The 15,865-nt window shown below is 39.8% G+C and overlaps 1 protein-coding gene across 1 annotated transcript in view; it reads right to left on the bottom strand.

The window, feature by feature from the left end:
• LOC128684104 (protein disulfide-isomerase A5) overlaps window positions 1-15,865 on the bottom strand; it is a gene marked incomplete in the record, with an annotated part of 148,850 nt that overhangs the window by 122,740 nt on the left and 10,245 nt on the right.

The raw sequence follows: 15,865 nt of genomic DNA, 5'->3' as shown, positions 1-15,865 counted from the left end.
TAAAAGAATTAGAGGTAAGACAAAGAGCAGGATTGCAGATGAACACGGAGGCTTTAGAATGAGTAAGGGATGTGTAGATCAACCGTTTACATTGAAGCATATACAGTAGTACCCCTAGTTTCATACAGCTCCTAACTCGAACAATTATATAAGTAAATTATAATAGTAAGTGTTTTTGTATGTGTATTTTTGGGAGTCTGAAACGGGCTAATCTAATTTACATTATTCCTTATGGGAACAAATTCGTTCAGTAACAGAACTTATCAGCCTTCTGGAATGAATTATGACAAAAACTCAGGGTACCACTGTATGTGACCAGTACGGAGCATTGAAATTTTTGTCAAAGCTGCACTCTTCAGACACTGTTCCTTATACATGTATACATCTTAGATTCAGTGCCAAATATGAAGTTGTTGGTTAAGGTTTAGCCTACAGCATTTGCAATTGAAATTTTGGAATATGTCTGTATTACTGAGTATTGCAGCACAGTATTTTATGTACTGTATCTAAGTACACTCTGCAGTATTAACCTTTTGACTGTTTCGGTCGTATATATACGTTTCATGAGCCAATGTGTTTGACATATATACAGTGGACCCCCGCATAACGATTACCTCCGAATGTGACCAATTATGTAAGTGTATTTATGTAAGTGCGTTTGTACGTGTATGTTTGGGGGTCTGAAATGGACTAATCTACTTCGCAATATTTCTTATGGGAACAAATTCGGTCAGTACTGGCACCTGAACATACTTCTGGAGTGAAAAAATATCGTTAACCGGTGGTCCACTGTATACTCAAAAATTCTAGCGGCTTCAAATCAAACGGGAGAAAGCTGGTAGGCCCACATGTGAGTGAATGGGTCTGTGTGGTCAGTGTGTGCAGTATAAAAAGAAATCCTGCAACAAGCAGTGCATAATGAGAAAAAAAAACTCAGACTGTGTTTTTGAATTAAAACATCGACTTTGAGGTGTACAGAGGACCCTCGCCTAACGCTATTAATCCATTCCTGAGAGCTCAACGTTAGGCGAAATTATCGTTAGGCAAATTATTTTCCCCTTAAGAAATAATGGAAATCAAATTAATCCGTTCCTGACACCCCAAAGTATGAACAAAAAAAAAATTACCACAAGAAATATTAATTTTAATACACACAAACTGAAGATGACATGCACAGTTACATGACACTTACCTTTATTGAAGATCTGGTGATGAGTGATGGGATGGGAGGAGGGGAGACTGTGGATGGTGTTAATGTTTAGAAGGGGAATCCCCTTCCATTAGGACTTGAGGTGGCAAGTCCTTTTCTGAGGTTACTTCCCTTCTTCTTTTAATGCCACTAGGACCAGCTTGAGAGTCACTGGACCTCTGTCGCACAACATATCTGTCCATAGAGGCCTGTACCTCTCGTTCCTTTATGACGTTCCTAAAGTGTTTCACAACATTGTCAGTGTAATAGTCACCAGCACAGCTTGCAATAGCTGTGTGAGGGTGATTTTCATCAAAAAAGGTTTGCACTTTAAGCCACAATGCACACATTTCCTTAATCTTTGAAGTAGGCAACTTCCTCAATTTCTCTCTCCCCTCCTCCGGAGCAGTTTCCTCAGGTGTGGCCTCTTGCTGTTGAAGATGATATAGCAGTTCATCAGTGGTTAGTTCTTCATTGTCCTCCTCCACCAACTCTTCCACATTCTCCCCACTAACCTCCAACCCCAAGGACTTCCCCAATGCCACAAGGGATTTCTCAACTGGCATAGGATTCCCAGGGTTAGCCTCAAACCCTTCAAAATCCCTTTTGTCTAAACATTCTGGCCACAGTTTCTTCCAAGCAGAGTTCAAGGTCCTCTTAGTCACTTCCTCCCAAGCCTTACCTATAAGGTTTACACAATTGAGGATGCTAAAGTGACCTCTCCAAAACTCTCTTAGAGTCAACTGAGTTTCTGAGGTCACTACAAAGCACCTTTCAAACATAGCTTTTGTGTACAGATTCTTGAAGTTGGAAATGACCTGCTGGTCCATGGGCTGCAGGAGAGGAGTGGTATTAGGAGGCAAAAACTTGACCTTAATGAAGCTCATTTCCGCAGAAAGTCGCTCTGCCACGTCTGAAGGATGACCAGGAGCATTGTCTAATACCATGAGGCACTTAAGGTCTAATTTCTTTTTAATTAGGTAATATTTCACAGTGGGGGCAAATGCATGGTGTAACCAGTCATAGGAAAAGTCCCTAGTGACCCATGCCTTACTGTTTGCCCTCCACAGCACACACAAATTAGCCTTGAGGACACTGTTTTTCCTGAACACTCTGGGAGTTTCAGAGTGATACACCAATAAAGGCTTCACTTTGCAATCACCACTAGCATTGGCACACATCAACAGAGTAAGCCTGTCTTTCATAGGCTTATGTCCTGGGAGTGCCTTTTCCTCCTGAGTAATGTAGGTCCTGTTTGGCATTTTCATCCAAAACAGGCCTGTTTCGTCACAATTAAACACTTGTTCAGGTTTCAGTCCTTCACTGTCTATGTACTCCTTGAATTCCTGCACATATTTTTCAGCTGCTTTGTGGTCCGAACTGGCAGCCTCACCATGCCTTATCACACTATGTATGCCACTACGATTCTTAAATCTCTCAAACCAACCTTTGCTGGCCTTAAATTCACTCACATCATCACTAGTTGCAGGCATTTTTCTAATTAAATCATCATGCAACTTCCTAGCCTTTTCCCATGTGATCGCTTGAGAGATGCTATCTCCTGCAATCTGTTTTTCGTTTATCCACACCAATAACAGTCTCTCAACATCTTCTATCACTTGTGATCTCTGTTTCGAAAACTAAGTTGCACCTTTGGCAAGAACATCTTCCTTGATTGCCGTTTTCATGGCCACAATAGTAGCGATGGTTGATTGGGGTTTTGTGTACAACCTGGCCAGCTCGGAGACACGCACCCCACTTTCATACTTAGCAATGATATCTTTCTTCATATCCATAGTAATTCTCACTCTTTTTGCTGTAGGGTTGGCACTAGAAGCTTTCTTGGGGCCCATGGTGATTTATTTAGCATGTGCAGTCACTAAAAAGGCTGTGATAATATCAAATGTTCCTATTGTATGCTTGGAAGCGACCCCGGTGGCTGGCTTGTAAACACTGGCACCCACGGAACAAGTGAGGCGGGCTCAGGCTGCACGTGGATGCCTCTTGAACGAATCGCGTTGAGCGAGTTTTTTAGCGCTAGCCGAGGCAAAATTTTTGCGTTAAAATGTATCGCTAGGCGGATTTAACGTTATGCGATGTGTTCGTTAGGTGAGGGTCCACTGTATTTTCATATAGTTTTTACAGTTATATTCTCGTTTTTGTAGTCATATTTGATAGAATGGGAAACATATTATAGAAATGGAGGTGATTCTGATTGGTTTTACTATGAAAAGGACCTTGAAATGGAGCTCAGAGTAGGGGAAATGTTTGATTTTTGCTGATGTTCAAGAGTAAACAAATGGCGTCATTGTCCAATAAATATCCAACTAGCCATTCTAATGTGCAGTCATGAATGGGTTGACATTATTTATACAATTATTACAATACTGCAGTAGTCTGCATAACAGTAAATCTTCTATTTTTTGTTTGAATAAAAATTCAAAATAGAAAGCAAGAGAAATATCAGAGGGGCCTGGAGACTTGACTGACGAACAAAGAAAATGTTATTTTAGAGCCAGGAATGTCTGCATTATTCATTCTGGACCCTATTTTGAAATTGGCATATTTTTTAACCCTTTGACTGTTTTGGTCGTATATGTCTTACGTGCCAGTGTTTTGGACGTATTTACACGCGCAAATTCTAGCAGCTTCAAATCAAGCAGGAGAAAGCTGGTAGGCCCACATGTGAAAGAAAGGGTCTGTGTTGTCATTGTGCACCACATAAAAAACTCCTGCAGCAAGCAGTGCATAATGAGAAAAAAAAACGACTTTTTTTTATTAAAACGCCGACTTTGAGGTATATTTTTGTATAGTATTTATCGTTGTATTCTCATTTTCATGGTCTCAGGTGATCAAATGGAAAACATATTACAGAAACAGAGTTGATTTTGATTAGTTTCACAATGAAAACAACCTCGAAATTAAGCTCAAAATAGCAGAAATGTTCGATTTTTATCAATGTTCAGGAGTAAGCAAATCACACCACACGTCCGATACACATCAACTGGGGAGTCTAATATTCTTTCACTAGTGCACTGATATTATTTATACCATTTTTACAATAATGCAGTAGTCTGCATAACAGTAAATTTTGTATTTTTTGTATGAATAAAAAATCAAAATAGAAAGCAATAGTAATATAAGAGGGGCCTAGAGACATGACTAATGAACAGAGGATATGTTATTTTAGTGCCAAGAATGTCTACATTGCTTATTCTGGACCCTATTTTGAAATTGGCATCGCTTTTAATTTGCGTGAAATTGGCCAAATTGCCAATTTCTGACCACTTTATTGGGTAGTTCAAATCGGTAAATGGGCAGTTTCTTGTACTCATCTGATAGAAAAAAATGGAGTTCTAGAGAAATAGCTATGAGTTTGGCCAACTGAAACAAAGGAATTGGCCAAAAATGGGTCAAAGTCGGCCAAACCGCTGATGCGTATGTGTCGCCAAGACCGCTAACTTCACAGGAGCGTAAATCCGTGAGTTTTCAGCCGAATTTCGTACTTTTGGTGTCATTACCATCGGGAAAAGATTCTCTATCATTTCGTAAGAATTTTATTTTTTCAAATATTTTGCGACACCAGGAGACACCTCAGGATTTGAGGTTGCGACAGTCAAAGGGTTAATAAACATTAACTAACTTTCTCTCGTTTCAGATACTCTAATTACTTATATCCATACATGTACTTTACTACTGAGATGGTTATAATATCAAGAAGGATAGCCACAGAACATGCATTATTTGGCCATACCAGTGTTCTTCCAATGAACAAACTTCCATCCAAAGGCGATATGTTAAGGAACTGCTGGCGATATAAATGTTATGAAGGAAAGTTTACTGATGTTTCAGTGACTATCAAGATAGCAGCTAAGGATTGTTCTGAACTATGGGAGAAATTAATTGAAGACAGAAAGACTATTCCTATTCTCAGCCAGAAAACTACCGAGGAAAGGTTGAGAAAATTAAACAGCAGAGGAATAGAACTTAATAAAACAAAAATATCTCCAAAAAAGCTACATTTCATGAAGAAATGAATGAGTTGTTTGATATATGTAGTTGTTTCTGTCCTGTTACCTCCTGTCAATATGTAGGGTTCAAAATAAAGGAGTGTGATAGATATCACCTGGCCTGCAATTGTGATGTGAAAGTTCCTAAACGTGACATACAGTTCCTCCTTGACCAGAGTGGCAAGAAGATGAAAATTGGCTGTGTTGACATGAGTATGTGAGATAGAATGACGGTAAAAGAGTAGCATGATGCAGCCAGAGCCAGGAAGCAGCTGGAAGAAAAACAGTGAACCAGCAGCTGGAGAAGTTTCTGATTCTGACGTTAATTCAAATGATGCCAGAGATAGACCTTCTGTCGATACTGATGCTGAATATGTCTTGAGTGGTCTGACTGCCAGCAGCTCACAGTAGAAAAGAACAAGACTTCCCACATTGGTAGCCAAATGTGACCAATACACTTGATCAGTGATGATGCTGGAGCTGCCATTGCTACCGCCACCATAATGGACTATGGCATTCTCAGCAAGGATGACGAAAGTCAAATTATTAAACCACAGAAGTTAAGAGATGCCAGACACAAATACAGAATGGAGAGGCAAGAAAATGAGCTAGCAACTTGGAAAATATCACATAACTGTATTTTGATGGTAAGAAGACCTCCACTCATGTAATAACAAAGAATGAGAAGACCAAGAAATGGAGTCCAAAGATAGTGGAGAAAGATCATTATGTCATCATGGTGGAGCCCGGCACTGAATATCTCACTCATGTGACTCCTAGTCAGGCCATGGAAAGGAGACTGCCACAACTACATATGCATTTCTGGTGAGACAAACTAATTCGGTAGCCTGCTGTATGTGTTGGTTATGACGGAACCAACGTAAACGTCGGAGCTGACAATGGGGCCACTCATCATCTTGAAATGTTGCTTGGTCATCCGGTCCATTATTTCATCTGTCAGCTTCATAAAAATGAGATGCCATTCTGGGCTGTTTTCTACCACTATGACGGTAAGCCAAGTGGTCCTGAGCATTGGAGTGGTCCCATTGGCAAGCAAATCAAGGATCCTCTGTATGAGCTGCCAGATGTAGCTTTCCAGCCAGTCAATTTCACTGATTTCCCTGCTCTGAATGACAAGGTGGCAGAGGATCTGTCGTACGACGAGAAATACTTGTGCAGTAGGGCCCCGCTTTATGGCATTTCGCTAATACAGACATTTCAAATTATGACCAAAACTCGCCATACGTCCCCCCCCACCTGACTTTCTAATATGGTCACCATGCCCCACCCGGTTTGTATACATTCTCCGTGAGCTCCGTAAGCACCACGTCTCTCCATTATATCTGGAAACTCCAAAATTTCAAGTGTTTTTAAGTTACTGTATTTTATATATACATACTCTGGAGTGGACGTGTCAGCGGATGGGTCTATGAAAGATGAGGTGAATCATAGAATTGATGAGGGGAAAAGGGTGAGCGGTGCACTTAGGAGTCTGTGGAGACAAAGAACTTTGTCCTTGGAGGCAAAGAGGGGAATGTATGAGAGTATAGTTTTACCAACACTCTTATATGGGTGTGAAGCATGGGTGATGAATGTTGCAGCGAGGAGAAGGCTGGAACATTAACACCCCTCTGAAGGAGGGGTGTTAATGTTGCAGTTTAAAAACTGTAGTGTAAAGCACCCTTCTGGCAAGACAGTGATGGAGTGAATGATGGTGAAAGTTTTTCTTTTTCGGGCCACCCTGCCTTGGTGGGAATCGGCCAGTGTGTTAATAAATAAAAAATAACATACTCTGATAAATATACTTATGTATACCTGTACCTAAATAAACTTACACACTGTGCTGGCATGCAGGTACACATTAAAATCACTAAGAGTGTCTTATGTCTCAAGACGTCATATTAGTAATGATAATAATAATACAGTGGACCCCCGCATAACGATGGCATCACATAGCGATTATTTCGCATACCGCTTACTTTAATTGCAAAAATTTTGCCTCACATACCGCTTAAAAACCCGCTTACCGATTTTCGTCCGAGACACGCTCACATGTTCCGCCGGTGGCATTGTTTACCAGCCAGCCTCCGCGGTAACATCCAAGCATACAATCGGAATATTTCGTATTATTACAGTGTTTTCGGTGCTTTTTCTGGAAAATAAGTGACCATGGGCCCCAAGAAAGCTTCTAGTGCCAACCCTACAGCAATAAGGGTGAGAATTACAATAGAGATGAAGAAAAAGATCATTGATAAGTATGAAAGTGGAGTGCATGTCTCCGAGCTGGCCAGGTTGTATAATAAACCCCAATCAACCATCGCTACTATTGGTGGTACAGCTGCTGCTGCTGCTGCACTGTCAGCTGCTGCTGCACTGTCAGCTGCTGCTGCTGCTGCACTGTCAGCTGCTGCTGCTGCTGTAGCACCGTTGTTGGTGTGGCTTATTGAGAATACCAAGAAACAATTAACCCCAGAGGATTTGCCACCCAGGATAACCCAAAAAAGTCAGTGTCATCGAAGACTGTCTAACTTATTTCCATTGGGGTCCTTAATCTTGTCTCCCAGGATGCAACCCACACAAGTCGACTAACACCCAGGTGAACAGGGAAAAATGCCTGGAACTAGTGCTCATATTGGTGAATTTAAAGCCAGCAAAGGTTGGTTTGAGAGATTTAAGAATCGTAGTGGCATACACAGTGTGATAAGGCCTGTTCTGGAAGAAAATGCCAAACAGGACCTACAGTACTCAGGAGGAAAAGGCACTCCCAGGACACAGTGTCTCATCAGTCATTGCTGCATCTTCAATAAAGGTAAGTGTCATTTATTCTTCATTTAGTAGACTAGTACATGCACAATATATACTGTGCATGTACTACTCTACTATTGTGCATGTATCCTTCTCTTTGTGTGTGGGAAAATGTATATTTCATGTGGTAAAATTTTTTTTTTCATACTTTTGGGTGTCTTGCACGGATTAATTTTATTTCCATTATTTCTTATGGGGAAAATTCATTCACATAGCGATTATTTCGTATAACAATTACCCCTCTTGCACGGATTAAAATCGTTAACCGGGGGTCCACTGTACTCGACAATAATCACTCATTAAATGTCGAATATTATGTTAATACACATTTTCATTAATCCATCTACAATATTTTTTCAAAATTATATAATAAACATGATACGTAACATATAAAGATGATAAATCCACCCCACAGTAGAATAAATAAACATAAATATGAGATGTGGTAGCCAGATGACTTGTACGAGTGATGCCTTATTAGTAATGATGACAATAATACTCAATAATAATCACGGAGTCTCATTAAATGTCTAATATATTACATTAATATACACATTTCCATTAATGATATTTTTTCAAAATTATATTATAAACACGATACATGATGTATAAAGATGATAAATGCACCCCACAGTAGAATAAATAAACATAAATACGAGATGTGATAGCCAGATGACTTGTACAAATGACGGCAAGAATAACGTTTTCTCTAGTCCAACATAAGAGAAAATATGTTACTGGGGGTAACTGTAGAAAATTATTCCTTTCGTATGCCTTCACTCAGAGCGTCATTTCTTCTAAAAAATGGTGTTACATGAGAATGGGAGTGTTCCTCCGTATTTATTCTACCAGATAAACATAGAGACAACTTGTACACAATATAACTTGTATACAAACCAGACGTGTTTGCCTGGTTTGTTTACAAAACTCCACACCTATCCTCTCTCATGTCCTTATTCTCTCCCTCTCTCATTTATTCGTTTTATCTCCTTTACTCACCTCTGACCCTACATTAACCCTTTGAGGGTTTTCGTCATACTAGTACGTCTTACGCGTAGGGGTTTTTGACGTACTAGTACGCATAAATTCTAGCGGCCTCAAATCTCGCGCGAAAAGGCTGATAGGCCTAGGTGTGAGAGAATGGGTCTGCGTGGTCAGTGTGCGCGGTAGAAAAAAAATCTGGGACCCAGTGGTGCATTGTGGGAATGCCCTCTTAGTAAACAATGTCCACCATGCCTCGCGGTAAGAAGCTCCTCACTCCTCGGCGAATTGGGACACTTTTGTTCCCCAGTGACAGTTCTAATAGTGATGGAAGTGCCAGTGAAGATGAGTTTCGTGGTTTTAGTGAGGTTTTGACCGAAACTAATGACCATAATATCGGTAATAGTGAAGAAAACCCGGACGACCCTCAGCCTTCCACCTCTGGTGCTGGGCCCTCGTGTTCACGTTCAGTTGTTCCAGAACCCAAGAGGAAACTTCTATTTTCCCAAATCCCAGACTCAGATGAGAGCATGGGTGATGATAGTGATAGTGAATATGAACTACAAGCTCTTCAAACTAGTTCCAGTAGTGATAGTGAAGTGCAATATTCCCCAGTGAAGCGTCAGTATATACGACGATATATGCGCTCTGGAAGTGTGCCATATGTTATACCAAGGGGAAGGAGTGTATCTCGGAGTACATCCCGTGGCTGTACAACAGGAACAGACAGTGAAAATGACGAAGATACTGTTGCAATTGGGATGGAAAATGTGCGTGGTGGTAGTGGTGCCGGCGGTGAGGCACCAGCAGTGGGCCATGCTGCCACCCACGCTGCCAGCCACGCCGCTGCCTCAGCTGATCTAGAACAAAGGCCACCATCCCCCACTCCCCCACCACACCAGCCTCCACAACCACAACCTCCACAACCACAACCTCCACAACCACAACCACCTGTCATTGTCCAGTACCCACCAGCAGACCGCACCTGGGATTGGCAGGAAGCTGTCAATTTTGTTCCAAATCCCCACCAGTTTGATGGCAGCCAAAGTGGAATACGGCCATCTTGTGCACTTGGGAACAATGCCACTGAACTGGAATGTTTTGAGTTATTCTTTGACGAACCACTGATGAAAAGTACAGTGGACCCCCGCATAACGATGGCATCGCATAGCGATTTTTCCGCATAACGCTTACTTTTATCGCAAAATTTTTGCCCCGCATACCGATTAAAAACCCGCATACCGATTTTCGTCCGAGACGCGTCCAATGTGCCCTCAGCCAGCCTCACATGTGCCGCTCCGTCCCATTGTTTACCAGCCAGCCTCCGCGGTAACATCCAAGCATACACTCGGAATATTTCGTATTATTACAGTATTTTCGGTGCTGTTTCTGGAAAATAAGTGACCATGGGCCCCAAGAAAGCTTCTAGTGCCAACCCTGTGGTAAAAAGGGTGAGAATTAGTATGGAAATTAAGAAAGATTTTGAAGGGTTTGGGGCTAACCCTGAGAAGCCTATGCCAGTTGTGGAATCCATTGTGCCTACTTCAAAGATTAAGGAAATGTGTGCACAGTGGGTTGAACTGCAAACCTTTATAGATGAAAATCACCCTGACACAGCTGTTGCAAGCCGTGCTGGTGACTATTTCAATGACAATGTTGTGGCCCATTTTAGACAAATCGTAAAGGAACGGGAGGTACAGAGCTCTATGGACAGATTTGTTGTGCGACAGAGGTCCAGTGACTCTCAAGCTGGTCCTAGTGGCATTAAAAGAAGAAGGGAAGTAACCCCGGAAAAGGACTTGCTACCTCAAGTCGTAATGGAAGGGGATTCCCCTTCTAAACAGTAAGAAGATAATGCTCTCCCCTCCTCCCATCCCATCAATCATCACCAGATCTTCAATAAAAGTAAGTGTCATTTAATTGTGCATGCCTTTTTCAGTTTGTGTGTATTAAAATTAACATTTCATGTGGTAAAAAAAATTTTTTTTCATACTTTTGGGCGTCTTGCACGGATTAATTTGATTTCCATTATTTCTTATGGGGAAAATTCATTCGCATAACGATTATTTCGCATAACGATGAGCCCTCTTGCACGGATTAAAATCGTTAACCGGGGGTCCACTGTATTGTCATGGAAAGCAACACATACTACGAGTACACCATGGCAAACACAATACTTTCACCAAAATCACGTCTACACCAATGGAAGGAGGCAACTGTGGCTGAGATGTATCTTTTCTTTGCCACAATAATGCTTATGCCACATGTGTATAAGCACAAAGTGAAATCATACTGGTCAACAGACCCCCTGATTGCAACACCAGGTTTCAGTGATATAATGCCAGTGAATCGATTTGTGCTAATGTTACGTATGCTTCACTTCTCAGATAAAACCAGGCCTGACAGAACTGACAGGTTATATAAGATTAGGAATGTGTTTGTGTATCTGAAACAGAAATTCAGTACTCATTTTTATCCCTTCAGGAAGCTTGTAATTGACGAGTCTTTGATTCTGTTCAAAGGAAGACTCTCTTTCAAGCAGTACATACCAAGCAAGAGGAAACGCTTTGGTATAAAGTTGTTTGTGCTTTGTGATTGTTACAGTGGTCTGGTATTGGATATTATTGTGTACACTGGAAGTTATACATTGCAAAATACCAGGAAGTTATTGGGCATCTCAGGTGATGTGGTTCGAACAATGATAGAACCATACCTTGGTAAGGGGCATATATTATATACAGATAACTGGTACACAAGCCCCTCACTCAGTGATTTTTTGCGAGTGAACATGACAGATGTGTGTGGCACAGTGCGTGCAAATCGAAAACATATGCCCAGGTTTGATGCTGGCACTCGCAGAGGTGAGGTGCAGGCGTTTGCTGCCAATGACATCATGGCATTTCGGTGGCATGACAAACGAGATGTCACACTGTTGTCATCAATTCACCCTAATGAAATGGCAGACAGTGGCAGGCAGCATAGAGAGAGAAATGAACCCATTCTAAAACCTGCAGCTGTGATTGATTACACCTTCAACATGCGTTCAGTGGACAAATGTGACATGCAGATTGGGTTTGCTGATTGTGTTCGCAAGAGTTATAAGTGGTACATCAAACTGTTTTTCCATCTTCTGGACATTTCCATGCTCAATGCTTATAATATGTATAAGATGAGCACCAGAAACAAACCACAGTACGGCGAATTCTGTTTGTCTGTCATCAGACAAATAGTATTCAAGTACCAAGGAAATGCACCTGCAATTGACCGCCCACCAAATTATCAACAACTACCTGCTCGTCTGAAGCATGGTGATCACTTCCTGGTAAAACTGCCTGCTACTGCTTTGAAGAAAAAGGCTCAGAAGAGGTGTTACGTCTGTTCACATACAAAAAAACGCCCACGACAACGCAGAGACACTCGTTTTATGTGTGAGGAGTGCAAAACTCCACTGTGCATGACACCATGTTTCAAAGAGTTCCACAGGCTGCAGAACTTCTAGAAACATGTCCTGTGACTGTATATGTGTATATAAAATATAGAAAAATAGTAATAAACAACATTTCATATTGTTTGTTTGTGTAAATATTTTCTGTAAACAAAATAATGACAACAGTGTTTACGCCCTTATTGTGTAGTATTGAAAAAGAAATAACTTACAAAATACTGATCATGTTGGCCTCAGAGGCCATAAAAGTTACTCAGAAAAAGAAAAATTGAAAAAAAATTGAAAATAGTACATAAAAAAGTAAATAGAAAAATACCGGGTGACGGCAGTCGGCGATGTTACCATATGTTGTTCAATTTTGGCAAATTTCACACCTCCATATCTCAGTAAGTATTGACGTTAAAATTTTTTTGTTTAGCCTATAATGTTTAGAAAAAAATACTCTATTTTTTCATAAGAAAAAATAATTTTTTTTTTTTTTGAAATTTGGCCGACCCTGAGAACGAGTTTCGGAGAGGGCCTGTCGACCCTCAAATGGTTAAGACTACAAATATTTTAACCCTCTCAGGGTTCTATGGCTTTGAATTGAGGGTACAAACAGTAGATCTACGCCATGAGCTCAGTTCACTCTGATAAGCTGTGAGCGGTAAATTTGGGCCTAGATATGAGAGAACACATCTATGTGGTATGTGTGCACTACATAAAACAAATCCTGCAGCACACACTGCATGAGAGAAAAAAACTGAGCCCGTAATTTTCGATTAAAACTGCTACTCTGCCGTGTTTTCTGTATGTTTTTTAGAGCTGTATTTGCAATTTCTTGGTCTCATTTGATAGAATGGAAGATATACAGTATTACAGAAACAGAGATTATTTTGATTGATTTTAGCACTGGAAATCGCTTGAAACTGAGCTCAAAGTAACACAAATGTTAATTTTTTGCCGATGTTCAAGAGTAAACAAATGACCTCACACGTCTAATACACGCCAGCTGGTGGGCCTAATATACATTCACAAATGTGGTGATATTATTTATAGAATTACTACAATATTGCATAACAGTAAATCTTCTATTTTTTGGTATGAATATTCATTATGTGAATAAAAAATCAAAATGGAATTCATTTGAAAAGCCTGAAAACATAACTAATGAACAGAGGAAATGTTAGTTTAGTGCCAGGAATGCCTGCATTGTTTATTCTGGACCCTATTTTGAAATTGGAATATTTTGATTTTTTCATTAAACTAGCCAAATTACCAATTTCCAATCACTTTATTTTGTAGTTGAAACAGTTAACTTGGCTATTTCTTGTTAGAATAGAAGCGATACTAGTGAAATAGCAAAGAATTTGGTTGACTGGAATAATGTAACTGGCCTAAAATGGTAGTCAAAGTCGACAAAATTGCCAATGCATAAATATCACCGACACGTCAAAATTCACAAGAGCATAATTTCGCCAATTTCCCATCAAATTTCGTACTTTTTGTTTTATTACCTTTAGAAAAAGATTCTCTACCATTTCATAAGAAAAAATAAAGAATTTTTTTTTAACCCTTTCGGGGTTTCTTACGTACTAGTACAGCTTACACACCAAGGTTTTTGATGTACTAGTATGCCTAAATTCTAGCGCCCTCAAATCTAGTGAAAGCTGGTAGGCCTACATATGAAAGAATGGGTCTATGTGGTCAGTGTGCGCAGTATAAAAAAAATCCTGCAGCACACAGTGCGTAATGAGAAAAAAAAATCTCTGAGTCTTTTTAGTTTAAAACAGCGACTTTGCACTGTATTTTCGTATGGTATTTATGATGGTATTCTAGTTTTCCTGGTCTCATTTTATAGAATGGAAGACATATTACAGAAATTGAGATGATTTTGATTGGTTTTACAATGAAAAGTACCTTGAAATTGAGCTCAAAGTAGCAGAAATCTTAGATTTTTGCCAAAGCTCAAAAGTAAAAAAATTATGCTACGCGTCCAATACACGTCAATTGGTGAGTCTAATATTCTTTCACAAGTGCGCTGATATTATTTATACCATTTCTACACTAATGCAGTAGTCTGCATAACAGTAAATCTTCTATTGTTTGTGAGATTAAAAATTTAGAGTGGAAAGCAAAAGAATGTAAGAGGGGCGTGGCAACGTGACTAATGAACAGAGGAAATGTCACTTTAGTGCCAGGAATGTCTTTCTTGTTTTTTCTGGACCCTATTTGGAAATTGGCATCTTTTGAAATTTGTGTGAAATTGGCAAAATTCCTAATTTCTGACCACTTTATTGGATAGTTGAAATCGGTAAATGGGTAGTTTCTTGTACTCATTCGATAGAAAAAATGGAGATCTAGCGAAATAGTTGATTTTTGTCGACTAGTACACTGGAATTGGCCGAAAATAGGTCTCAAAGTGGGCAAAATCGTCGATGCAAAAACATCGTCGAGACCGCTAACTTCGCGAGAGCATAATTCAGTAAGTTTTCCATCAAATTTCATACTTTTAGTGTCATTATGATCGGGAAAAGATTCTCTATAATTTCATAAGAAAATAATTTTTTTTCTTAAAAAATTTCGACCAGGAGAACAAGTTTTGGAGAGGGCCTCTCGACCCTGAAAGGGTTAAATTCTTGGACCCTGGTGCACACTTTGAAATTTGGCCTCTGGACCCTGAAAGGGTTAATCTTTTCAGGGTTTCCGACGTACTAGTATGGCTTACGCACCAGGGTTATTGACGTACTAGTACATGTAAATTCTAGCGCCTTCAAATCTAGCAAGAGAAAGCTGGTAGGCCTACATATGAAAGAATGGGTCTCTACGGTCAGTGTGCACAGTATAAAAAAAAAATCTTGCAGCAGTGCATAATGAAAAAAAAAAAAACTGACCGTGTTTTTGGTTTAAAACAGCAAATTTGCAGTGTATTTTCGTATGGTATTTGTGGTTGTATTCTAGTTTTCCTGGTCTCATTTTATATAATCGAGGACATATTACAGAAATTGAGATGATTTAGATTGGTTTCACAAAGAAAAGTACCTTGAAATTGAGCTCAAATTAGCAGAAATGTTCGATTTTTGCCAAAGTTCAAAAGTAAACAAATCATGCCATGTATCTAATACACGTCAACTGGTGAGTCTAATATTCTTTCACAAGTGCGCTGATATTATTTATACCATTTCTACACTAATGTAGTAGTCTGCATAAATCTTCTATTTTTTTGTGAGAATAAAAATTCAAAGTGGAAAGCAAAAGAAATGTAAGAGGGGCCTGGGGACGTGACTAATGAGCAGAGGAAACGTTATTTTAGTGCCAGGAATCTCTGTCTTGCTTATTCTGGACCCTATTTGAAAATTGGCATCTTTTGAAATTTGTATGAAATTGGCAAAATTGCTAACTTCTGACCACTTTATTGAATAGTTGAAATCAGTAAATGGGTGGTTTCTTGTACTC

This window comes from Cherax quadricarinatus, chromosome 3, assembly GCF_038502225.1.
Source record: "Cherax quadricarinatus isolate ZL_2023a chromosome 3, ASM3850222v1, whole genome shotgun sequence".
Taxonomy (NCBI): domain Eukaryota; kingdom Metazoa; phylum Arthropoda; class Malacostraca; order Decapoda; family Parastacidae; genus Cherax; species Cherax quadricarinatus.
This window is presented reverse-complemented; position numbering and strand designations above follow the sequence as displayed.